Source organism: Lithobates pipiens, unplaced genomic scaffold (genome assembly GCF_037356315.1).
Source record: "Lithobates pipiens isolate NorthernLeopardFrog02 unplaced genomic scaffold, aLitPip1_a1.2 Scaffold_13, whole genome shotgun sequence".
Lineage (NCBI taxonomy): Eukaryota > Metazoa > Chordata > Amphibia > Anura > Ranidae > Lithobates > Lithobates pipiens.
Window position 1 is genome coordinate 419,169,492 of NW_027507718.1, and position 26,370 is coordinate 419,195,861.

Consider the following 26,370-nt stretch of genomic DNA (forward strand, 5'->3'; position numbering starts at 1 on the left):
AGTTCGGAATGAGGTGACATACAAAACGTACGACAGGACTACGTAGAGGCTAGTAGCCAATAGCTTTCGTCTCCAAATTTTTTCTGAGCACGCATGGCACTTTGTGCGTCAGAATTCTCTACACACGATCGCAAAAAGTCTGATCGGATTTTGTTGTCAGAAAATTTTAGATCCAGCTCTCAAACTTTTTCCGTCGGAAAATCCCATAGAGCCCACACACGATTGGATTTTCCGACAACATAATCCGATCGGACTTTTTCCATCTTAAAATCCGACCGTGTATATGGGGCATTAGACTGCTTTCATACTGCGGAGCTTTACAGGCACTATAGCGCTAAAAATAGCGCTTGTAAAGAGCCTCTCCTTTTACTCCAATGTGAAACATCCCAAGTGCTTTCACAATGGAGCGGTGCGCTGGCAGGATGGCAGGATGCCAAAAAAAGTCCTGCAAGCCGCATCTTTGAGGCGCTGTAGAAGTGGTGTATACACAACTCCTACAGTGCCCCTGCCCATTGAAATCTATCGGCAGCCCCGCCGAAGAGCCGGTGAAGCACTACTGCAGTGGCGCTTTGCGGGCGCATTTCACCCTTTTTCGGCTGTTAGTGGGTGTTAAAAGAGCCCTGCTAGCGGCCGAAAAGTACCATAAAAGCTACGGTAAAACTGTGCTATACTGCAGACACCCCCAATGCCACAGTGTGAAAGTAGCCTTAATGTTTGACTTCATATTATATGGTTTTGGTAAATTTAAAGGAAAAAATCTAAAGGAAATTGTATAGTGCGTAGCCAGCTTTAGGGTTACTTAACTGCAGCAGAAAAAAATCTGAGAAGATTAAGGTTTCTTAAGCCTCCTAAACAACGCTTTGATTTTCAGACGACAGAACGTCTGATTTTTGTGGCATGCTAGTGTCATGTGAAAAGTGAAGAGGTTACTAACATCACGAAAATTTTCGTATAGCAGAATAGTTGAATAGTTTTGTATGTATTCTTTTGTTTCTGAACATGCGTAGTCTTGCTCTTACGATGAAACGAATATCAGACGTTGAGTTCACATTCCGAAAAGATTTTATAGTCTGCACAATCGGCTTTTGTCTGACGAAAAAGTGAAATCGGCTGTTGAAAGCACTGTACTAATAATTAGGGATGGGCGAACGGTTCGGGCATAACTTTCTCTGTTCGGACGTTGGCTGATCAAATGGGTCTTCGACCGTTTGTTCGCCCCCCCCTCCCCCCAAACCAACCATAATGTATTGCGGTGCTGAACAGTGCATTGCAAGCCCTAATTGACTGAAGCAGTGAAAACTTCAGCCAGTCAGGGCACAGAGCACTGTCAGAGTCATGATTGGACACTATCATCATGACGTTATCCAATCATGGCTCAATCTCACCCCACAGTATAAAAGTATTCTTTCAATGGCAGCCATTTTCAGTGTGATTTCGGCATGGAGAGAGATAGAACAGGGCTCTGTTCATTGCAATTGTCAGTGTAGAATATTAGTTTAGTGTCAGTCTAGGGATAGTGTGAGTGTAGTGAGGAGGACCATCATTCAGCTTTGCATAGTGTGCAGCTAGAGTAGGGACAGCTCAGATAGTTTCACTGTAGTGTAGTGAGACCATGTCATTCATTTATACATTAGTGTAGAGTAGGGACAGTTCAGATAGTTTCAGTGTAGTGTAGTGTAGTGAGACTGTGTCAGTAATCTTTAAATTAGTGCATAGCTAGAGTAGGGACAGTTCAGATAGAATAGTGTAGTGACGGTTGAACACTGTCTATTTGATTGCGTTACTGCCAGTTTAACTCCATTTACTTCTGTGTGCGTTACTGCCAGTTTAACGCCATATCGTTTGGGGTGCGTTACTGCCAGTTTAACGTTATATAGTTCTGTGTACGTTACAGCTAGTTTAACGCCATATAGTTCTGTGTGTGTTACTGCCAGTTTAACGCCATATAGTTTTGTGCGTTACTGTCAGTTTAACGCCATTTACTTTTATGTGTGTTACTGCCAGTTTAACGCCATATAGTACATTATATTGCAGTATATTATAGTGTATCCATGGAGTGTGTCTGTGTATTGTGAGTACTCAAATTAAAGTGCACCAATCACCTGATTAACCACTTAAAGACTGAGCCTTTTTTTCAGACTCTGTGTTTACAAGTTAAAAACAAGTTTTTTTGCTAGAAAATTACTTAGAATCCCCAAACATTATACATTTTTTTTAACACCCTCGAGAATAAACTGGTGGTCATTACAATACTTTTTGTCACACCGTATTTGCGCAACGGTCTTACAAGCGCACTTTTTTTGGAAACATTTTTTGAATAAAAAAAAACAACAGTAAAGTTAGCCCAATTTTTTTATATTGTGAAAGATAATGTTACATCGAGTAAATTGATATCCAACATGTCACACTTAAAAAGTGCACCCACTTGTGGAAGGGTGTCAAACTTTTACCCTTAAAAATCTCCATAGGCAACATTTAAAAAATTCTACAGGTTGCATGTTTTGAGTTACAGATGGGATCTAGGGCTAGAATTATTGCTCTTGCTCTAACGATTGCAGCAAAATCTCACATGTCATGCAAGCAGAGACAAGTGTGCAGTCCCCTGCAGTTGCCAGAGTGGATAAACCCGCCTAAGTGATTCATTTTGGAAATTTGTTTAGTCCTCGCCAACCCAGGGCTGTCAGATTCCACATCTTATTGGCAGCGCCTGCATCACATGGTGGCCGATTACCTCTGGGCCAAAACAGAGATGGAGAGCTTTCCAGCTGACGATCCACTGACTTACTGGGTCATGAGAATAGACCACTGGTCAGAACTTGTCCAGTATGCTATTGAGTTGTTGGGCTGCCCTGCATCCAGCGTGCTTTCAGAACGGGCATTCACTGCTGCAGGAAGTGTCTTTACTGATCATAGAATGCATCTGTCCACAGACTCCGTGGACCGCTTGACTTTTATAAAAATGAATCAGTCCTGGATTACCAGCTCTGAAGCCCCTGATGCAGATGTCACTGAATTTGGGATGTGGAATCTCTGCAGGGCTTTGAGGCTGCCTAGCTTTGAGGGTGTTCAATCATTTCATGTGGAAGAATGTTTTTGGTATGGGTTTCATGGGCACAATTAACACCCAAAGACCAATTTTTCAGCACCTGTTTGACAGGTGCATATCATTGCAATTTTTTTACAGCAAGGCTAAATCTTGTTTTCATCAAGATTACCTGTATAGAGTTACGGTGGGAAGGTGCCACCGACACCCAAAGACCAATTTTTACGCACCTGTTACTTTTATACAAAGTCAAAGTGACAACAAAATGTATCCGAAAAATCTCTAAACTTGTTCCCAGTGCACTACATTGTGGCCTCATCTTACACACTGGCTCCCCAGCTGTTGCTGAGCAAAATAAAGGCAGCTTGCAGGGAAAAAATTTTTTTTTGCCTTTATAAATGCAGTTATTGCTGCTGCAGATTCTGTGAATCTTGGATCAGGCAAAGTTAGTGTTCTCCCCTTGGCGTCCACTGTAGTGATAAAATAGACAACATTGTCCTTTCCCGGCCAGCAAATAACAACCTTGTCTGAGTAAATATGTCTCCCAAAGCTCCAATGCTGAAGACATCCGGTGAAACGTTCGTACATAGCAGGGGAACATCCTTGCTCCTGAAGGGTTTAGGCACCTTCAGATAGTCCCATACATCATTTGCATACCAGTTCTCCCGATTTTCCTAAATTTCCTTCATAATCTCTTTAGGAACATAGGGGAACTACAGTCCATATTCTGTTGCCACCCACTTATTCAGCACCCGCTGGGACCGTGCGAACCTGGGCAGAGCTTGAGCACTTCCATCCCCGGGAGGCACACAGGAGTTTGGTGATTTGTGTACCATTGCAAAGGACATTGTCTTGGGTTAAGGTAAACTAACAGGTTGTATGGGTTCCTGCCCGAGGCGATGCACTCCCCAAATTAAGGGCTAGCCAGCCGGAAACATTGCAAGTTGCGGCCACATCATCCGCATTGGCCCACAACATCTCTTGGGACAAAGTCTCAAACAAATCGTCATCCCCTGAAACATCAGAGTGGGAATCTATCTCTGAGTCCCACAACTGCTCTGCTGGTAAATAATTATGTACAGCCCTTCTCAACACAATTTCCCCAGAGTTCTCACCGGTATCTGTGACGGATTTCTTGGGAACGGTCTCCTTCCTCTGATTCGATCCGGGTAAACTCTGGGATGGACCTCTACTGCGGCCACAGGAGACCTTGAAAAAGCCCACTCTTTTTGAAGCAGGCACAGTAGTGGTGGTGACCGTGGATGAAATAGTGCCCATGACATCCAGAGTAGCTCAACAGCATCTCCCTCTGGGACACTGATAGCAGTAGACAGCGTAGAGGTTGTAGGCCTCACCACAGGAGCGTAGACAGCAGACTCCTCGGTGGCAAAGCCCATGGCCCAGTCCATGCAGTACGCCCGAGGCGGTACAGTGGGTTGTTCCACCTTGAACAAATACTCTCCACACTGCAGGCAATGGACAAATGGGCGGAGACTTGCAACCAGTCCCTCGCACTTGTCGCAGAGCATTCCCAGGGCATCCTGGGTCCCATGATGGACGATGTTCCTGGCACTCGGAACATTTTATCTTTTTCCTTCCGCAACGAAACACAACCTCTTTCCTCTTTCTCCTACGACACACTCACACAGTGCCTCATGCAGGTAAAAGAAACAGGCAAGACTCCTCCCACTGGTTCCTCCGTTCACACAACTCACTGGCTTTTTCCAACTCTGCCCACAGTTTACGCACCAACAGTGGATGTCAATCATTCCTTGCAGAAATGGTGCAGTCCAAAATCATAACCCTCTACCATATACATTCCACGTAGACAGTTCTTTTTTGTTTGCGAGGGGTAACTTTAAATCCCAGACTCGAGCCCCCACATGTAGCACTGACCCCCGAAGGAGCTGCTGGTTTTATTGGGCTTACTGCTACCTTCTTGACCTCATCTCCGTCTAGAGTTTCCCATGGTAGATGGCCCAAAAAAATATGGAAACTGACACTGAATCTTCTTTTGGGTTATTTATTTAAAATAGAAACAGAGCCTCTCAGTTTAGGGTAGAGGGTTAGGAGGAAGTTCAGGTACTTTGGACTGCAAAAATGGAAAGTCTCTTATAGAAGAAATCCAAAGAATAACTGTTTCACAGCTGGACTTCACAACCCCCGGATAGACCTCCTCTCACTAGGCCCAGCAGCCGGCAGGGTGTCAAGCAAAGCAAAGTCTCTGTCACAGACTTGGATGTAGAATACTTTAGAAAAGTCTCTGCCACAGACTTGAATGTAGAATACTTGAGGAAAGTCTCTGCCTCAGACTTGAGCGTAACTGAGGGACATAGACAAATTTAAAGAGCTATAATACGGTACCAGTATCTCTCAGCCGGTCCAGCGATACCATATGAATGTAGATACATGAAGTGTCCTTCAACTGAGCCTCCAGGCTCCTTCAGAGAAGCCAGCCTTGCACACGGCCTTCTCCTGAAGAGTCCTCCCCTGGATGCTTCTCCAGTTGCTGGGCCTCTCCTTATGCTGCGTACACACGGTCAAACTGTATGACGTACTTAGTCTGGCGTACTTTCCGCCAGACTGTCCGTCCGACTTTCCGAACGGGCTACTTGCCCACACACGGCACTTTTTGAGCGGACTAATACGGCGTACTAAGTCCGCCGTACTATCCGCCCTACTTTTGAAATGAACGGATTCGTCCACACACGCGGAGGAAAGTCCGTTCATTTCGAGCGCGTCTCCAGGTAGGCGGGGCCCGCGAAGGAGACGTCGCTTGCCCCGCCGCCTGGTATGGACTTAAAGGGGAACCCCAACGCCGAAAAAAATCGGCGTGGGGGTCCCCCCCAAGTCCACAGCAGACCCTTGTCCGAGCACGCTAACCGGCCGGCCAGGAAAGGGGGGCGAGCGAGCGCCCCCCCCCCTCCTGAGCCGTACCAGGCCACGTGCCCTCAACATGGGGGGGTGCCTTGGGGAAGGGGGGGGCCGCGCTCCCCCCCACCCCAAAGCACCTTGTCCCCATGTTGATGAGGACAAGGGCCTCTTCCCGACAACCCTGGCCGTTGGTTGTCGGGGTCTGCGGGCGGGGGGCTTATCGGAATCCGGGAGCCCCCTTTAATAAGGGGGCCCCCGGATACCAGCCCCCCACCCTATGTGAATGAGTATGGGGTACAATGTACCCCTACCCATTCACCTGTAAAAAAAAGTACAAAAAAAAACACAACACACGAGATAAAATACTTTATTGCACAGCTCTGGGGGTCTTCCGTCTTCGGGGGTCTTCTCGCCGGGCTCCTCCGCTATCTTCTTGTAGCTCTTTTGCTAGCGGAGGAGTCCGGCTTTCTTCCTCGCCGCAGGCCTCTTCTCCCGACTTCGGGGGTCTTGTCCCCCTCTTCGGTTCTTCTGCCGGGGCCACCGCGCCTTCTTATAGCTCTTTTACAGGCGGTGGCCCGGTCTTCTGTCGCCGCCGCCGCGGCCGCTGCTGCCTTCCGTTCTTCTTCTTCTTCTTCTTCTCCAGGAGATGTTGACTCGATGCTCTCTCCGGCCACAATGCCAGGGACGCACTGCGCGGCCACTTATATAGGGACAAGGGCCGGTGTCACATGGCTTTATGTCACATGGGTTGGTCACATGGGTTAATGTCACATGGGGACTGTGACATTGTAAGGGGGCGGGGTCACCATGTGACACCAACCCATGTGACATAAAGCCATGTGACACCGCCCCTTGTCCCTATATAAGTGGCCCCGCAGTGCGTCCTTGGCATTGTGGCCGGAGAGAGCGTCGAGTCAACATCTCCTGGAGAAGAAGGAGAAGAAGAAGAAGAAGAAGAACGGAAGGCGGCGGCGACAGAAGACCGGGCCACCGCCTGTAAAAGAGCTATAAGAAGGCGCGGTGGCCCGGCAGAAGAACCCAAGAGGGGGACAAGACCCCCGAAGTCGGGAGAAGAGGCCTGCGGCGAGGAAGAAAGCCGGACTCCTCCGCTAGCAAAAGAGCTACAAGAAGATAGCGGAGGAGTCCGGCGAGAAGACCCCCGAAGACGGAAGACCCCCGGAGCTGTGCAATAAAGTATTTTATCTCGTGTGTTGTGTTTTTTTTGTACTTTTTTTTACAGGTGAATGGGTAGGGGTACATTGTACCCCATACTCATTCACATAGGGTGGGGGGCCGGTATCCGGGGGCCCCCTTATTAAAGGGGGCTCCCGGATTCCGATAAGCCCCCCGCCCGCAGACCCCGACAACCAACGGCCAGGGTTGTGGGGAAGAGGCCCTTGTCCTCATCAACATGGGGACAAGGTGCTTTGGGGTGGGGGGGCCGTGCTCTGGAGGGGGGCGCTCGCTCGCCCCCCTTTCCTGGCCGGCCGGGTAGCGTGCTCGGACAAGGATCTGTTGTGGACTTGGGGGGGACCCCCACGCCGATTTTTTTCGGCGTTGGGGTTCCCCTTTAAGTCCATACCAGGCGGCGGGGCCAGCGACGTCTCCTTCGCGAGCCCCGCCTACCTGGAGACGCGTTCGAAATGAGCGGACTTTCCTCCGGGCGGGAAAAGTCCGCTCATTTCAAAAGTACGGCGGACTGGCATACACACGGCCGGATTGTCCGCCGAAATGCGAGTACGACAGACAGAATTTCGAAAAAAAATGAAATTCTTAGTACGCCGGACTGCACGCTGAAAAAGTCTGCTGAAGCCCACACATGAGCGGATTGTCCGCTGAAATGTGTTTCAACGGACTAAGTATGCCATACAGTCCGCTCATGTGTACGCAGCATTAGATGAAACGGCACAGGACCACCTTTGAATCAATAGGCCCCGATATCCATTCAGGCCTGTCCCTGAAGTTGCTTCACCTCGGGCTACCCAGCCACGAGACTTGGAAATGCATGGATCCGCACCCCAGGCCAGAAGGGCCATGGGGGCTGGTCAAAAACCAACAGAAAATATCTTCTGGCACGGAACCCCCAAAGCATATGATGTCAGTACCTTAAATGCCACCTCCCAGAACACTCCCACTGGGCTGGTTCCAAAAGAAACGTGGCATTCAATACACCCAGCTAAACTGCGTTCTCATACTTGCCAGCAGTGACAGCGACACCTGCGGTCAAGGAGAACCCAGTGCAACCCAGCTGGAATGGTACTGAAACCATAATTTAGTAAAATTAGCCCTAAAACCCAACTGTGGTTTTAGGAATATTAGCTTTCAAAAACATATAGCGCATGCTCGTCAGGAGCCAGCGCTACATAAACTACACAGGAGCCATGGCCTGCAGGGAAAGGGGAAAGCATGAAAAAATTGCCTCCAGCTTCATCAAGAGGATGAGTCTCAGCATAAGGCAGTACAGCCCTCTCTCCAACTGGGAATGTGGCTGGGCTCTGCTTTTGTACTGATAGGACCTGAGCGGAGTGATATTCAGCTGTCAGTCATGCTGTAGCCGGAACTATAGAGGTAGCATCGGAAAATGCGGCAACCTGCCTGCTTACTCCACGAACAGTGGCTGCACACACAGGAGTAACATAGCCAAATGAGAAATAGTCCCACTCGCAGTGCTGCCATTGTCCATTAGCAAAGGTGCTGAAAAGACAATCCTGCCTGTGCTCAGGAGCTGGGAGGGAAAATGAGACCTTCAGACCCTGGTAAGCGCCTTGCTCCCCAGCCACTCACCAACGCCACCCTTCATATGATGCCCATGGCACTTGCCATGGCTGCCATACCCTAGATACGCCACTGATTCTAGTGCATTTTTTCTGCAATAAAAAGGCATGGAAAGAAGGCTATATGGTTTCCAATGGCATAGTTCACACCAGTGTGATCAGTTCCAAGGCGTTCCAGTTCCGGGAAAAAAAGTGGAAAATGCTGCATTTTTCCTGCACTGAACTGTACTGTAACGCTGTAAAACGCTTAAGGGGACTGCAGTGGAATGCTTTAAAGACGCACAAGAATGCACTGGAAAGCATCAAAAATGCACTGGACCCCAGTACAGTGGACAAAAAAAAAACAGGAAAAAATAAAAAATCTTCTGGAATGCATCCAGAAAAGCATCAAAAACACACCGGAATGTGTCAAAAACACATTAAAAATGCACATGCAGAAACGCATCAGGAGTAGATCTGTAGTGTGTGATTATGGAGTGAACCGGCCCTTAAAGTGACACTTCCTTCTGGTTTAAAAAATATATTTTAAACTCAAAATACTTTCTATCACTTTCAGCCTCCACCCAATTTAAATCTTTAAATAAGGACCATCCCTTGCCCTGCTAGTATTTAAATAAACCATTGTGCTCTGTTCCTCCTGCCTAAAAAAATAAGTTAGTGGTTATTAAGGCATGCGTGATTAGAGGTGTACAGTTTATGTAGTCTACAAGTTAGAAATATCCAGAGGTAAAGGTTGGAACTACTGTGGGTACAAAAAAATCAAAAACAGAATTACTGAGTTGGAAAACGGATCACCTCCTTGTGACATTACTTTTTTGAACCACCTTTTGCATTAATTCTAGCCTTTAGTCTGTTGGGATATGTCTCTACTAACTTGGCAATATTTGCCCACTCTTCTTTGCAGGATTGTTTAAGTTCAGTTAAATTTGATGGTGGCGTGCCCCGATTCTGCAACACCTAAGCGAGCCTTGACTTGAGCGAATATCTCTCCTTTCAGAGACAGTCACTGGGTATAATACTGTTTGTTAACCCATGAACTGTGAACTGCCCTGTATGTTTCCATTACCTGCTTAATCTACGGTATGTAGTCATGGCTCTGTACACTTTTATACTTGTAATGTGGGGCCCGCCCTGTTCAGAGTTGAATAAAATTCATATATGAAAAAAAATTTGATGGTGGCCATTTGTGGACTGCAGTCTTCAAGTCATTCCACAAATTTTCAATGGGGTTTAAGTCTGGGCCCTGACTAGGCCATGCAAGGACATTTACATTTTCTTCTGCAACCACTGTGTGGTCATTTTTGGGTCATTGTCATGTTGGAAGGTAAGTTTTCCAGAAGAAGAAGCAGAAGGCGGCAGATTTTTTCTTAAAAATGTGATGGTAATTTGCACCGACAATTTTTCTTCTATCCTGTGCTCAGTCCTTGATGCAGAGAAACACCCCCATAACAGGATATTACCACTTCCATGCTTTATTGTAGGAATGGTGTTATTTGGATCATGAGCTGTATTGGATTTCCGCCAGGCATATAATTTGATGTTGAGTCCACAAGCGGTCACCATCAAATTTAACGGAACTTGAGCAGTTCTACAAAGAAGAGTGGACAAATATTGCAAAGTCTAGATGTGCAAAGTTAGTAAAGACATATCCCAACAGATAAAAGGCTGGAATTAAAGCAAAAGGTGGTTCAACAAAATACTGACACAAGGGGGTGATCCCTTTTCCAACTCAGTGATTCTGTTTTTGAATTTTTCTGATATGTTGGCGTTATATCTTTTACTTGGATGTTATAAGTTGCATTGAGTAAACATAGCTGGATAAAACACAAATCATGTCTGTCTTAATTTCAGGCTGCAAAGCAACAAAATGGGATTATTTTAAAGGGGAATGATTCTTTTCTATACTCACTGGAAATTTCTTGCACTTGCCAAGTAGGACTTGTATGCTAAAATAAAGGAAGACATTGAGACATTGAGGTTGCACTTGTCAGTACACCATTGTAGTGATTGTAAATGATCACCTTGTAAAACAACCCATTCAGTTTAAAAAAAGAAATGAAAGGCAAAACATTTGTGTATCGATATAAAAAAACATTATAAATACCTTTTTTCCATTTTTTTATAAGTGATCACATTCCCTCTGTTCTCAGCTGCATAGGAGATGGGGGGAGGAGAAGCAGCAGCACACTGAACTTCACAATGAATTGCTGTGCATTGGGGGGCATGTCAGGACAAGTCTGATCATTGGATGAGAGTACACAGTTTCCAGCATAGCTAGAGAAATGACCACGTGTGCTCTCCTGCTTAGTGGGGTCCGTTTTTAATAGGAAAGCAGGTGGACTGGCAGGAACACTAAGGATTTCACACAAAGGAAGCAATATAAAGAGAACAGGATACTTTATCATACAAGCACAGCAGGCACATATCAGGAATATGAAGTGTTGGGATAACAAATGCTTTAAGTATGTCTTGGGTGGAACATTTGTCTTTGGCCTAATTTTCCAACAAAGACATGTAGAAGGTAAATTACTCCAATGATGTCTTTTGGAAGGAGCCAAAGAAGATAGGTGCTCTTCCAAGAAAGGACTGGGGGGACATCTAGCATGCAATATTCCAGTGTGTCAAAAAGAATGTAAAGGCTCTACTGACCTACTCTGGCAGGAGCTTCCCGGGCCAGGCATCCATTAGAAAGGAAGTGCCCTTCCAAGTGAGGGCCAGGGATGTTGAAAATGTGGGGGGGGGGGGGGGGGGGGAGGGCAGGGACATCTAGCATGCAATTGTCCAGTGTGCCAAGTCAAGGAAAGTGGACAAAGGTTATGCTAAAATTAACAGTAAAATACAGTCACTTTTCTGCCATTATAATAGGACCACCTGAAAGATGGTGATGATGAACTCAGACAGGGGGTGGCCTGGGCCTGAGAATTTACAGAAAGTCATCATGCAGCCAAGACTTTAAACTGAATCTGATAGCAGATTTATTGCTTGAACAGCATGAATAAACGTTTCAGTTATTTAGAAATGAGACCAGTTTGATGAAAATAATAATATTGTGTATGATTTTAAAATGATACTACCCTCTTTATAGTCTAGAATTATATCTGCATAAGTACATGGAGAAAGCCTTCTGTTATGAATTGGTTCTACTGCACCCTTTCATATCGTCAGCCAACACACTGAAAATGTTTTTTTATTAGTTTTCAGCAAAGAGAGATTGTAGTAGCTCATCTACTCATCTACTACGTATTTGGTAGCTAATCTACAAAGCTTCACATGTATAGGTAAAAATATATTTCCCTTTATCTGTTATTTACACTTATATGTAGAGTGTCATTGTAGCACAGAAAGGGTCCTAAAGTTCATAAGCCCCATCCCCTGTATCATAGGTAAACATGCAGTCGGGTTCTTTTAGGTTCATGGGTGTCCTCATTAAATCTACATAAAAGTAAATTTGTGTATAAACTGTGCCAAATGATGGACAGAAACCCTTTTTTTGGGTTTGGGAAAAGGTGGGGGAATGTGATAAAACTTCTGTTAAAGCGGGAGTCTGACGTTTTTTTTTTTTTTTAAAGCCAGCAGCTACAAATACTGCAGCTGCTGACTTTTAAAATAATGACACTTACCCGCCTAGCGCGCCCACGATGTCGGCACCTGAAGCCGATCTCTCGATCGTCTCTCGGGTGCTGCCGCTGCCATCTTGGGTATGGGAATCAGGAAGTGGAGCCTTGCGGCTTCATTTCCCGGTTCCCTACTGCGCATGCATATAATTCAGCTTACTGAGTGGTTGCTGGAGGTTACAGCATACATTATGGCTCACTGATTAGTTGCTAGAGGTTACAGCAAATGATTTCGGCTTGTTAATTGGTTGCTAGTGATTACTGTACAGTAATACTGTTCACTGATTGCTTGCTAGAGGTTACAGCACATCATCGCCTCATTGCAGGGAGGTATGATATACATATGAATGCCACCTTTTTTTACATATTAATGCCGCTGGCCACAACTATTTAATTATGAATACTGACGCTATTTACATATGAATGCCGATATTTACATGTAAACACAGGGTCTGCAGGTGAGTCACCTGTACACAACAATAGGGCAGAGCTGGGCAGCATTAGTACCAGAACTTCATACTGAGATATCGGGACACAGCACAGGACTAAAACTTCAAAGGACAAGGGAATTTAAACTGGGTTAGTTGGCAAGTATGAGGCAGCTGCTTTGGACCCCACATCAATGACAGGTCCCAGGGCAGCTGTCCCTTTTGCCCTGTCTTAAAGACGGCCCTGCCTAGCAGTAAAAAGGGTCACTGGTTCAAATCCCAACCACCAATCCCAAATACCTGGGTGGAGTTTGCATGTTCTCCCTGTGCCTGCATGGGTTTCCTCTGGGTGCTCCAGTTTCCTCCCACACGCCAAAGACATGCTGGTAGGTTAATTGGCTTCTGCACAAAAATTGTCCCTAGTATACGAATGTGAGTTGGGGACCTTGGATTGTGGGCTCCTTGAGGGTGGGGACCAATGTAAGTGTGTGCGATGTATGTGTGGAGTGCTGCGTAAATTGATGGCACTAAATTGATGGTACCTTAACCACTTTCCGACCAGCGCACGACGATGTACGTCGACAGAATGGCACGGCAGGCATATTGGCGTACAGGTACGTCCAATATTCAATGCCGCCCTGCCATCGGGAGCGCGCCGCCGGCGGCGCGCTCCCGCGCTGGTCGGGACCCCCGTGAGTCCGGTCGCGGGACCCGCGGACTCGATCGCCGCGGGCATCCCCGCGATCGTCTCACGGAGCGGCGGAATGGAGGAAATGCTGTGTAAACAACATTTCTCCATTCTGCCTAGCAACTAGTGACGCTGATCTCTGCTCCATGTGATTGGAGCAGAGATCAGTGTTCACTAAATGAAAGCCCAACCCCCCCACAGTTAGTAACACACCCCTAGGAACACTTAACCCATACACTGCCACCCACTGGTTAACCCTTTCACTGCCAGTGTCATTTACACAGGAATCACTGCATTTATATAGCAGTGATTACTGTATAAATGACAATGGTCCCAAAAATGTGTCAAAAATGTCCGATAGGTCCCCCACAATGTCGCAGTCACAATAAAAATCGCTGATCGCCGCCATTACTAGTAAAAAATAAAAAAATAAAAAATTATTAATAAAAATGCTATAAAACTATCCCTATTTTGTAAACGCTATAACTTTTGCGCAAACCAATCAATAATCGCTTATTGCGATTTTTTTTACCAAAAATATGTAGAAGAATACGTATCGGCCTAAACTGAGGGAAAAAAATGTTTTTTTATATATTTTTGGGGAATATTTATTATAACAAAAAGTAAAAAATAATGCGTTTTTTTCAAAATTGTCGCTCTATTTTTGGTTATAGCGCAAAAAATAAAGACCGCAGGGGTGATCAAATACCACCAAAAGAAAGCTCCATTTGTGGGAAAAAAAGGACGTCAATTTTGTTTGGGAGCCACGTCGCACGACCGCGCAATTGTCAGTTAAAGCGACGCAGTGCCGAATCGCAAAAAGGGGTCTGGTCTTTGACCAGCAAATTGGTCCGATCTGCAAGTGGTTAAATAAATAATAATATAATAGATGAGCATCTAGGGACAATTGTAGAAAACGCACCCACACTCATGCAGGATGGACTGGTGTCTTTATTCAACCTTACTAAAATTAGAGATGAGCCGAACACCCCCCCCCCCCCCCCCCGGTTCGGTTCGTACCAGAACCTGCGAATGGACCAAAAGTTTGCGCGAACTTTAGAACCCTCTTAAAGTCTATGGGACTCAAACGTTCAAAATCAAAAGTGCTAATTTTAAAGGCTAATATGCAAGTTATTGTCCTAAAAAGGGTTTGGGGACCCGGGTCCTGCCCCAGGGGTCATGTATCAATGCAAAAAAAAGTTTTAAAAACGGAAGTTTTTTCAGGAGCAGTGATTTGAATGATGCTTAAAGTGAAAAAAAGTGGAATATTCCTTTAAATATAACACCTGGGGGGTGTCTATAGTATGCCTGTAAAGTGGCGCGTGTTTCCCGTGCTTAGAACAGTCACTGCACAAAATTACATTTTTAAAGGAATAAAAGTCATTTAAAACTGTTTGTGGCTTTAATGTAATGTCTGGTCCTGGCAATATGGATGAAAATCAGTGAGACAAACGGCATGGTTACCCCCCCAGTCCATTACCAGGCCCTTTGGGTCTTGTATGGATATTAAGGGGAACCCCGCACCCAAATTAAAAAAAGAAAAGGCGTGGGGCCCCCAGGCCCTATATACTCTGAACAGCAGTATACAGGCGGTGCAAACAAGACAGGGACTGTAGGTTTGTTGTTAAGTAGAATCTGTTTGTAATTTTGAACTGGTACATTTTTAAAGTGTAGCTCCAGCCAAAAAATCTATTTTTAAGCTTTTTGGAAAACATAGGGAAGGGTTATCACCCCTGTAACATTTGTTTTGCTGTCTGTGCACCTCTTCAGAAGATTTCACCTCTCTTTCTGTCCCAATGACAAATGTTTTTTGAAAATGTGGGTTTTTTAGTGAAACAAGGATTGGTGATAAAGCATCAGTGGAGAGGACACATGTTTTTCCCATATCAACTCTTACAGGAGAGAATTTCCCTTCCTAGGGGTAGATTTCATCTCACTTCCTGTTGTCTCCTTCCGTTTGCAAGTAGGAGTCGTTTGTAAGTTGGATGTTTGAAAGTAGGGGCCTGCCCTATATGCTCTGCAGAAATTTGGGCCTAAGGTGTTGGTGTTGCCACAACACTGTAAGCCCTCACAGTTACTCTTGGTGGGCGCTGGAACGCCCTGCTGTGAACTATTAAAGCAAGAATTGTAATTACATGCCATTGTTGAACAGTGGTAGCAAAATTGGGCCTTTGGTGGTGGTGGTGTTGCCACAACACTGTAAGCGCTCAGAGTTACTCTTGGTGGGTGCAGGAATGGGCCCTGCTGTGAAATATTAGATCAAGAATTGTAATTACATGTCCCTGTTGAACAGGGACAGAAAAATTGGGCCTTAGGCACTAGTGCCACAACACTGCAACGCCTTACAGAAACTCTAGTTGGAGCGCAGGAATGAGCCCTGCTGCAAAGTATTGCATCAAAAATTGTAATTACATACCCCTGTTAAACAGGGGCTGAAAAATTGGGCCTTAGGCAATGGTGCTGGTACCACAACACTGCAACCCCTCACAGATACTCTAGTTGGAGCACAGGATTGAGCCCTGCTGCAAAGCATTGCATTAAAAATTGTAATTACACGCCCATGTTAAACAGAGGCTGAAAAATTGGGCCTTAGGTGCGGGTGCAGAACACTGCAACCCCTCACAGATACTCTAGTTGGAGCGCAGGAATGAGCCCTGCTGCAAAGTATTGCATCAAAAATTTTAATTACACACCTCTGTTAAACAGGGGCTGAAAAATTGGGCCTTATGCACTGGTGCTGGTGCCACAACACTGCAACCCCTCACAAATACTCTAGTTGGAGCGCAGGAATGAGCCGTGCTTCAAAGTATCACATCAAAAATTGTAATTACACGCCCCTGTTAAACAGGGGCTGAAAAATTGGGCTTTAGCCACTGGTGGCGGTGCTCAGAACCAACAATGTTCTTACAAGCTATCAGCATGATCATTGAGGAGGAAGAGGGTAGTCACTCAGCATCAGCATAGACAGTCTTGAAGGGATCTGACATTTCAAAAAAATTATTTGGTTACATTAGCATCAGGTGCTTGGTAGCTGGTGGTGATCCAAGACTGATTCATTTTTATGAAGGTCAGTCGATCAACCGAGTCGGTGGACAGGCACACCCTGTGATCAGACAAAAAGCCTCCAGCAGCACTGAATGTGCATTCTGAAAGAACTCTGGATGCAGGACAGGCCAGTAGCTCAATTGCATACTGTGCAAGCTCTGGCTAGTGATCCATCCTCAAGACCCAGTAACCCAGAGGATTTTCGGTGGTAAAGGTGTCCAAGTCTGATCTTGCCCCTAGGTATTCCTGCACCATGCAAATCAGACGCTGGCAATGGTTGCTGGAACCGATCATACTTTGGGGCTGTGGACTAAAAAATTGTCTGAACGCATCAGTCAGAGGGCCGCCTTCACCACCGCTCCTTCTGTAACTGACCGAAGCCTCAGCAACACGTTGTCCAGGACCAGGAATTTGTAACCTCCCAGTCTCTGGGAACGCATTGCACAGACCTTTCTGCAAGGCCTCCCAAAGATGTTTCATCCTCTGCTCCCTCTGCGATGGCAAGATAAGGTCCACAACCTTACCCTTGTAACGTGGATCAAGGAGGGTTGCCAGCCAGTAATGATCCCTCTCCTTGATCCGATGAATACGAGGATCCTTCCGCAGGCTTTGCAGGATCAGGGAGGCCATGCAGCGTAGGTTAGCTGAGGCATTTGGTCCGGAGTCCTCTAGGTCACTAATGATCCATAGCCACCTCCTCCCAGCCACGTAGAAGTCCATGGGTTTCTTGGGACTGTAAATGATCCCTTAACCCCTTCCCGCTGAGCGTACGCAGATGTGCGTACTTGGCTTCCGGAGGTCTACCGGGATGATGCCCGCACCTGCAGGCATCATCCTGGTACCGTTTTTTAGAGCGGGCGATTGGCTTTCCAGCCATAACAACCAATGCGGCTAAAAGCCGCTTGGCTGTTATGCCGGAGGAGCGGGAGGGGATGTCCCCCCCCCTCCCTCCGCCGCTCTTACCAGTGCTCCCGCTCAATCGGGAGCACCGATCTCACGTCCGCCGCTTCCAGCGGCTAGGGAGGGACTGGAATGACGCCATAAGTGGCGTCATTCCAGTCTCCTAATTGTAAACACAGAAGCGATGTCATGACGTCACTTCCTGTTTATTCGGCTGCCAATGGCGCCGGATTTAAAAAAATATACAGTATTCAGAATTCCCGTTTTCGGCGATCTGAATACTTTGAAGTGTAAAGGAGGGGTGGGGGGTCTTTTAGACCCCCGATCCCTTCATAAAGGGTACCTGTCACCACCTATTATTGTCACAAGGGATGTTTACATTCCTTGTGACAGCAATAAAAGTGATAAAATTATTATTTTTTTTAAAAAACAATTTATTAATAAAAAAATTAATAAAAGAAATAAGAAAAAAATTTTTTAAGCGCCCCCCCCCCCCCCCCCCCGTCGCCACCAGTTCGCTCAGTAGAGAAAACGCATACGGAAGTCGCGCCCGCATATGTAAACGGTGTTCAAATCACACATGTGAGGTATCGCCGAGATCGTCAGAGTGAGAGCAATAATTCTAGCACTAGACCTCCTCTGTAACTCTAACCTGGTAACCGGAATTTTTTTTTTTAAAGCGTCGCCTATTGAGATTTTTAGGTACCGTAGTCTGTCGTCATTCCATGAGTGCGTGCAATTATAAAGTGTGACATGTTTGGTATCTATTTACTCGGCGTAACATTATCTTTCACATTATGCAAAAAAATTGGGCTAATTTTATTGTTTAGTTTTTTTAAAATTCATGAAAGTGTCCCTTTCCCCAAAAAGTTGCGTTTAAAACACCGCTGCACAAATACTGCGTGACATAAAATATTGCAACAATCGCCGTTTTATTCTCTAGAGTCTCTGCTAAAAATATATATATATATATAATGTTTGGGGGTTCTAAGTAATTTTCTAGCAAAAAATATGGATTTTAGCTTGTAAACACCAAATGTCAAAAATAGGCTTAGTCATGAAAGGGTTAAAGACTGCTGCTGATGCTGAGTGCTAGGCTCCACCTCCACGCTGACACAATCCTCCTCCTCCTCGCCCTCTTCCTGTGTGATCAGCGGGCCAGCAGGAACACTGTCTGGATAAAGGGGGCCTTGAGAGGTAAGGATGTCCTCCTCTTCCTGCCTCTGTTCTGCCTCAAGTGCTCTGTCCATTTTTTCGACGCACCATATGCAACAACAGGTGGACAAGAGGGACAGTGTCACTGATGCATGCACTGTCATTGCTCACCATCCTTGTGGCCTCCTCAAATGGTGACAGGACAGTGCATGCATCCTGATCATGGCCCATTGGCGTGGGGGAAAAAAACAAGCTCCTCTTACCCTGTCCTGGTGCCATAGTTGCACATGTATTTATTGATGGCCCTCTGCTGCGTGTGCAGCTGCTGCAGCATGGCAAACATTGAGTTCCACCTGGTGGGCATGTCACAGATTAGGCGGTTCTGTGACATGAGCCAAACAGGGCACATGGGTCAGTTGTCCCTATCGGAGGGCGGAGAGGAGGTTGGTGTCATTGTCACAAACCACCATTCCTGGCTTAAGCTGGCGTGGCATTAACCACCTCTCAGCCTGCCCCTGCAGAGCTGACAGAATTTGTGCCCCAGTGTGGCTCCTATCCCCCAAGCACACCAGCGCAAGCACCACATGGCATCTGTTTGCCTGCGTACTTGCATAGCCCCTTGAATGCCTACAGAGCACCGCTGGTTCCGAGGACAAAGCACAGGAAGAGTCCATGGAGGAAGAAGAAGAGGACGGGGTGAAGGAGAGAGGTATGTCACAACCAGTAGTAGCATTTTAGAGGCGTGGTGGCGGAACAACCTCCAACACTACTGCACCTTGTCCTGCCTCCTTCCCAGTTGCCAGCAGAGTCACCCAATGCGCTGTGAAAGATAGGTAATGTCCCTGTTAATGCCTGCTGGACCATGAGTCAGCGGTAATATGCACCTTACCGCTGACCGCCCTGTCAAGCGAGGCCAAGACATTGCCTTCCACATGCCGGTAGAGAGCCAGAACTGCCTTCCATGAGAAAAAGTGGGTTTGGGAACCTGCCACTGAGGAACCGCACATTCCACAAACTTGCGGAAGGGGGCAGAGTCTACCAACTGAAAAGGCAGCGGTTGAAGTGCTAGCAATTTGGCCAAGCTAGCATTCAACCGTTGGGCATGTGGATGCCTGGGAATGAACTTCTTACGTCGGTGCAGCAACTAGGGTGGGGAAATTTGCCTGGTACAATCTGACGTCGGTGTACCGATAGCAGATTGCCTGCAAGTACTTGGCTGTGACACACCTAATTCTACGCCTTCATTCCTCTCAGTGCAAGTTTCGGAGAGGACTGAAGGTAGAGTGGGGTTGGAGATCCCAGCTGATGAGGAGCAAGGAGAGGTCTGCTTTGTTATTTGGTGTGGGTCTTTTAGGTACGCTTGCCAAGGAACTGCATGGCAGGTCGACATATGTCTGGTCAAGCATGTGGTGCCCAAGTGGCTGATGTTTTGGCCATTTGAGATACGCATGAGACATATGTTGCAAATAGCAGCAGTACGATCTGATGCACTCGTCTCAAAAAAGGCCCACACCAAAGAACTTTTGGAATAACGCACAGAGACAGCAGCGCCCTGCACATGCAGAGCTCTGCGGTGTGATGTAGTCAGTGTGCTGTCCTTAAGCTGGCCCCTGGAGGGCATCCTGCCTCGGAGATGTGCCTCCTCCTCCTCTCTCCTATCAGGCACCCACGTGGAGTCAGTGACCTCATCATACCCTCCCTCACTGGAGCAAACCTGCCAGTATGCTGCAGCTGGGGGAACATGACTGCCCAATTGCTGTCCTTCTTGGCACCCCCCTCTCTCTGGGCTCACATTACTGCCTTCCTCTAGCTGGGTACCATCATCAGAGCCTTCAAAACGCTGGGCATCCTCCTGGAGCATGTACCCAACACTGTGGTCAAACAGTTCGGGGGACTCTTCAGGAGGACATGGTGGGGCTAGGGAAGAAGTCACTGATGCCATTGAGCCGAGGGAAGAGGCCACGTTGGCAGCTGCTTTGCCAGACAAAGTACCCTGAGCCTGGGAGAGAGAGGATGAGGAGGATGACGACGGCTTGGTCATCCACTCTACCAAGTCCTTGGCATGTTGCGGCTCAACGCTGCCAGCTGAAAAAAAGGACAAGCGTGATAAGATGTGCAGCTGCATCTCCCTGCATGCCATTAGTATGTCTGAAAGGCCAACAAGGAGAGGCAGACAGTCACGAGCCAATAAAGGAGGTCAAGCAGGCTCTGTGTCTAGAGGCAACACTGCTGGTCACGGCCACGTGCTGATAAGGATGCACCGTGTCCATGACCAGCAGTGTTGCCTCTAGACACAGAGCCTGCTTGACCTCCTTTATTTGCTCGTGACTGTCTGCCTCTCCTTGTTGGCCTTTCAGACATACTAATGGCATGCAGGGAGATGCAGCTGCACAAAGCTGGGATGTATATATATATATATATATATATATATATATATATATATATATATATATATACTGATTATATTGAATCTATCAGAATCAACTGCCTGCCTGTAGTATTTTTAGTATGAGAATACCGGCAATTGTATTCAGGTAAGCTTTAGATGCACTCTGTGCAAAGGACACTAAAACAAAATAAAATATATGTAAGGCTGCGCCAATCCCTCTAACATAAGATAAAATACTAAATAAAATTAAATATATAAACAATAATACAATTGAGCAATAAGACCTCAAATGCTGTGTGAAGTGACAAAAAGAAAAAGAGTCCAATCTAAGAAAAGTTCATAGGTGAATCCAAATAACGGACGTAGATGTCCTCAGATGACAACACCCCAGTGGTTCAACACTTTCCAAAGCGCGTGAAGTGCCCGTCACCAAATGTTGAATGCGCTTACCAGAAAACATATGAAATGAAGCATATATAAATGGTCAGTGGACAACATCCAGGTCAGCCTTCCTCAGCTGGGTCAGCACTCCATCCCTTAGCGATCTTTCAGGATAATGATCTGTTCAGTGGTCTCGATATAAGGCACTCAAAGACCCACAGAAAAGAGAGGGACTGACATAGCGTAATAACGTAGGAACAGTTTAATATTGACAACGTCAGGTATGACGAAACGCGTCTGGGAAGGCACGCAGTGACGCCACCACGTTGTAGGAGAGGAGGACGGGCTCCTGTTTGCCGGCCGGCTTTTTACTCTGTTCTTATATGCTGTAATTTATCTACATACCTGTAAGTGCAATACTTTTTATTTTATTAAACTGTTCCTACGTTATTACGCTATGTCAGTCCCTCTCTTTTCTGTGGGTCTTTGAGTGCCTTATATCGAGACCACTGAACAGATCATTATCCTGAAAGATCGCTAAGGGATGGAGTGCTGACCCAGCTGAGGAAGGCTGACCTGGATGTTGTCCACTGACCATTTATATATGCTTCATTTCATATGTTTTCTGGTAAGCGCATTCAACATTTGGTGACGGGCACTTCACGCGCTTTGGAAAGTGTTGAACCACTGGGGTGTTGTCATCTGAGGACATCTACGTCCGTTATTTGGATTCACCTATGAACTTTTCTTAGATTGGACTCTTTTTCTTTTTGTCACTTCACACAGCATTTGAGGTCTTATTGCTCAATTGTATTATTGTTTATATATTTAATTTTATTTAGTATTTTATCTTATGTTAGAGGGATTGGCGCAGCCTTACATATATTTTGTTGCTGTTGGGTGCTATATCGCATTTATTGCTGCTGCCTATTTTTAGTTTGTTAATTTCACATTGTTTCTCCTAGCGCGGTCTATATTTTTTCTACTAAAACAAAATACTGTAGCTCCCTGCCTGTATTTGTATGAGAACACTGCAAATTGTATTCAGGTACAGCTTTAGGTGCACACTGTGCAAAGGACACTAAAACAAAATACTGCAGCTCCCTGCCTGTATTTGTATGAGAACACCGGCAATTGTATTCAGGTAAAGGTTTAGGTGCACACAGTGCAAAGGAAACTAAAACAAAATACTGTAGCTCCCTGCCTGTATTTGTATGAGAACACCGGCAATTGTATTCAGGTAAAGCTTTAGGTGTACAATGTGCAAAGAACACTAAAACAAAATACTGCAGCTCCCTGCCTGTATTTGTATGAGAACACTGGCAATTCTATTCAGGTAAAGCGTTAGGTGCACACTGTGCAAAGGACACTAAAACAAAATACTGCAGCTTTCTGCCTGTATTTGTATGAGAACACCGGCAGTTGTATTCAGGTAAAGCTTTAGGTGCACACAGTGCAAAGCACACTACAACAAAATACTGCAGCTCCCTGCCTGTATTTGTATGAGAACACCGGCAATTGTATTCAGGTAAAGCTTTAGTTGTTATCCCAGATGGTAAAAAGCCACAGGTGTGCACAAAATCAAGCCCAAACTCAAAAGGCCAAAAAAAAAAACCCTTTAGGGGAAAGAGCCTGGAGAGTTTCACAGATTGAATCTAGGACATAAAATGCAAAAAAAAATTACTTTGGGCTTGATTCTGTGCACACCCCTGTGGCTTTTACTTAGCTTTATATCCTGTTTTCTTTTTAAGATTAGGTAAGTTTGGTTGCTTTTTTTCCCTTCTCCTTTTTGACCCCCTGTTGTGCAGTATTAGCTCCCTTCCTCTTGGTTTATGTCCCCCCATGATTTCCCATTCTGTATTCCCTACCACCACCCTTCCTTCCTTTTTTCCATTTTTGCTTTCCCTCTGCATTATATCTATATGCATTTTTGTTTAGCCCTGTAGACACAATCAGATTTTCCAATGGGAAATGTTGGATGTCAGGCAGAAAATCCGACTGTGTGTATGCTCCATTGGACAATTGTTGTCGGACTTTCCGCCAACAAATGTTGGCTAGTATGGCTTCAAATTTTACACAAGTCCATTGGAGAAAAGTCCAAAGTACAAACACGCATGCTTGGAAGCAGAAGCAGTCGGTCTTGTAAACTAGCGTTTGTACTGGAGAAGTAACAATCGTGACGTGGCAAATTATGAAATCTCCAAATGCAACACACGATTCTCTTCTTTAATGGGATAATAATGAAGCTGTTTTGCTGGTGATACTGATGGAGTTATTGCGAACTAATTTTCAAAGGCTTTTTTTTCTAGTGGCATCAAGAATAATATTATTATTATTTTTTTTTTTTTTTGTGCAAGTTACCACAACACCATTATCCTGTAGTTTTTAAGATCAAATACCTTAAATCTTAAAGATGTTGGTGTTCCTTGTCAATTTTACATTGTATTTTTGAAAATGTAACTGCCTACTCCGAAACTGTCATTTGAAGTAAAACACATAGCCAAGTATTATTCTACACAGTTTTTTTATTGTGCATTTAACCCGGGGTGGAATTTTTATAGCAAAAGCGGTAACCCCGAGCCAGACTTGGGATCGCATCGCTGAATGCAGGAGGATGCTTACTTACCTTGTCCCCTGGATCCAGCGATGTCCCCGTGCTGTACGAGTGGCTCGTCCTTTGCTCGATTCAACACGGAGCAAATCTCCGTTCCCTGCGAGCGTTGCGACGCACGGGGACGGAGATCGGCGCCAAATTCAAAAAGTGAAACACACAGTATACATACAGTATAATGTAATCTTACAGATTACATTGGTGTATGTAATTATTTCACATCCCCTTTGTCCCTAGTGGTCTGCCCAGTGTCCTGCATGCAGTTGTATATTATAAAAACTGTTCTTTATGCCTGGAAACTGGAGATTGTCCATAGCAACCAAAACTGTCACTTTACATCAAAAATGATTTTAGACCAGCTAGAAAACAGCGATAATAAATTGTAATCACTCGCAGAATTGAGCGATAGCGATTTGTGGGGAGATCCGTCATCAAATATTGAAAAGTAAAGACAGTGACAATTCTGCAACTGAGGAAATTTCAGTGTTTTTGATTTGATTACATTATTGAATAATTTTTATTACTGTTATATTATTATTTGGTACAATTATTTATAATTATTTATTATATTATAATTTAGGATTTCATTTTTCAAACTTTATCATACTCAGGATGTCTACTAGACTCTGGTTTGGACAGATTTAAGTGAGTTATTGCTAAGAATTACAGGACTACAATTTAAAACACCAAATTTTCATGCAAAATAATTGTACCGCTTTTAGCACCTAAAATCTGAAATAATCATACTGCCAGGGAGGTTAAAAAAAAAAAATATAAGACATGCTATCTACCAATAGAACTTAACCAAAAAGTGCATTCTATGCATCCAATAATATAGAAAATAAACCAAATCAAATCATTTTCAAATCAATCATTATACAACCAAAAAAATAAATGTCAAAGAAATAACTTCAAGGCCAATAATAAATAACACGTTATCTCCTCCGATTCCACAACATGTCCGGTTGACGAATGGCCATTCAGAAACATACAGAAAAGCACAAACTGAAAAACTCTGAATGCAAAAAGAAAAGCGTGACAACGCTCACCAAACTTCTACTAACACAAAATTAGCAGAAGGAGCCCAAAGGGTGGTGCTAAAGTGCTGAAAAACCACGTAGTACGTCTAGTATGTCACTACGTTTGTAATTGTTGGCCAACATTTGTGTGACCATGTGTATGCAAGATAAGTTTGAGCCAACATCCTTCGGACAAAATTATACCGTTTTGTCATCGGAAAGTCTGATCATGTGTTCAGGGCTTTTGTATTTTCCGCCCCCCTTTTTGGTGATTTGGGGTTACATTATTTTCCCCTTTTTCCCTCCTCCCCCCTATTTTCTTCTTTCATAGTGATAGTTTAAGATAGTTCAGGATAGTTTATGTCATTATTCTTACATGTTACTCGGCTGCTGATTAACCCAAGATAAGTCTCTTCTAGTATTGAGTGCTACTTGATCATTTATCAATTTTCCCAAATCACAGGCCTTGCCAAATCTGACTAAAAGCTGTGCTATTGTTTCTAACAAGCACGGTATTGCTTCTTCCTGAGCTTTGAAAAGTACAGTACGCAGGTCGCTGTAGAATTTAGGCAAATTAAGTGGTATGGCTTACATGGCTTCTATTTTACTACAATGAAATCAAATATGTGTACGCTCATTGAATTGGTAATCTGGAATGGTTAGATTACTTTGAAATGGTGGAAAACCCCAAATAACTGCATTTACACATTACAACCAGACAGTAAAATCAAACCAGTTAATACAATCTGGATGAGTATGTATGCAGTAAAGAATTGTACCATGATAATCATAGATATTAACAGGAAATTGAAAATGTAGGAGAAAATTTTTGCATGTTACCTAAATATATTTTGAGGTGCAAGCTCTCCGAGAGGTAGTATGGAACATTACTGGACAAGATGGAACAATTAACACACATACTGTAATTCAGAAAAGTTTTACAATTTATTTTAATTTAAATAGCACCTATTTAGTTGGAGGGCCTTCTTCACTAGATATCAATTTAATAGACAGGCATTTTTTTCTATATAGCTCTTGTTAAAACCCAACTCCGGTATAAATGTAATTCCCTTCCTCTCCCACTCCCCCTCTACCACCACCGCCCCTGTCAGATAGCTGGGTTAATGAAAAAAACTCACTAAATCTCCATTTTCACCTGCATGAAGTTGTGGTCATGTCATTATCAGTGCCCATTTCTTCTCACAGCTGTTTACTTCTGGTGGGTATTCCTTATGGGTGTCCACATCATTGCAAGAACAATGTGGACAACTTTCATTTACTGGCCAGCGGTGGTGTCCTCCTAGGATCCAGAAGAGATCTGTTATTGGATCAAAGAGATTGAAGTTGCCAGGGTGGCAAAGGTTAATGTGCGACTGTGCCCTAACGGTCTCCACAGGTTGAAACAGCACCAGCAAGACCTGACTGGGGGGACTCAGGTGAATATAACTA